At 47.3% G+C, this 1,374-nt stretch overlaps 1 protein-coding gene across 4 annotated transcripts in view; it reads right to left on the reverse strand.

Moving 5' to 3' along the window:
* The window catches only part of KPNA6 (karyopherin subunit alpha 6), a 67,751-nt gene that overhangs the window by 17,869 nt on the left and 48,508 nt on the right, over positions 1-1,374 (reverse strand). The window lies entirely within an intron of this gene.

Genomic DNA, 1,374 nt, shown 5'->3' on the forward strand with positions numbered 1-1,374 from the left:
CAGCCTCCCAAAGGCGCGGGATTACAGGCTGAGCCACCGAGCCCGGCTAAGTTTTTTTTTAAACGAGTAGTGTGATGAAATCTTGCACTATATCCCATTCTGTCTTATCTGGGATGTGAGTCATCCCTTTGTCCAGCGTATCCAAGCTATAAACCCTGCTGCCCGTTGTCACTTAATGGCTATGACTTGGTTATCAGATAGCAGTGCCTGTGTTCAAACAAACCTTACTTTACTTAATAATAATAGCCCCAAAGTGCAAGAGTAGTGATGCTGGCACTTTGGATATGCCAAAGAGAGGCTGTAAAGTGTTTCCTTTAAGTGAAAAGGTAAAAGTATAGGAAAAAACATACTATATACAGGGATCAGTATTCTATCTACAGTTTTAGGCATCCACTGGAGGTCCTGGAATATATTCCACACAGATAAGGAGGACACAGAAAGGCTTTCCTTCCGCCGTTATATCTAACTGTTTGCATTAATTTTTTTTTTTTTTGAGTTGGAGTCTCACTTTGTCGCCCAGACTGGAGTGCAGTGGCCGCTCTCGGCCACCGCAGCCTCAACCCGCTGGGCTCCAGCGATCCTTCCACCTCAGCCTTCCAAGGAGCCGGAACTACAGGCGTGCACTACCATGTCTGGCTGATTTTTTATTTATTGTAGAGATGAGGTCTCGCCAAGTTGCTCAGGTAGGTCTCGAACCCACGGGCTCAGGCAGTCCACTCACCTCAGCCTCCCAAAACACGGGATTACAGGCTGAGCCACCGAGCCTGGCTGCATTATTATTATTATTTTTTAGTTGATGTCTTACTCCGTGGCCCAGGCTGAAGTGCAATGGCACCCTCACAGCTACCACAGCCTCATCCTCAACCTGCTGGGCTTAGGCAATCCTTCTGCCTCAGCTTTCCAAGTAGCTGGAACTACAGGGGCACACCACTATGCCTAGCTAATTTTTTGATTTATCGTAGAGATGAGGTCTTGCCTAGTTGCTCAGGCTGGTCTTGAATCCCTGGGCTCAGGCAATCCTCTAGCCTCCGCCTCCTAAGGTGTGGGATTACAGGTGTAAGCCACCATACCTGCCCTAATTGTTCTTATTTTTAAGAGATCTTTTTTTTTAGCAAAAAAACTTTAAAATATTTTTATGCCTTTTTTTTTCTTGTTTGAGTTGGAGTCTTACCCTGTCGCCTAGGCTGGAGTGCAGTGGCCCTTCAAGACCCGCCCGAGCAACTTGGCGAGACCTCATCTCTACAATAAATCAAAAATTAGCCGGGCATGGTAGCGCATGCCTATAGTTCCGGTTACTTGGAAGGCTGAGGCAGAAGGATTGCTGGAGCCCAGCAGGTAGAGGCTGCAATGGCTGGAAACAGCCACTGCACTCCA

The sequence above is a fragment of the Carlito syrichta genome, unplaced genomic scaffold (assembly GCF_000164805.1).
Source record: "Carlito syrichta isolate Samal-C Ts95f unplaced genomic scaffold, Tarsius_syrichta-2.0.1 Scaffold309100, whole genome shotgun sequence".
Lineage (NCBI taxonomy): Eukaryota > Metazoa > Chordata > Mammalia > Primates > Tarsiidae > Carlito > Carlito syrichta.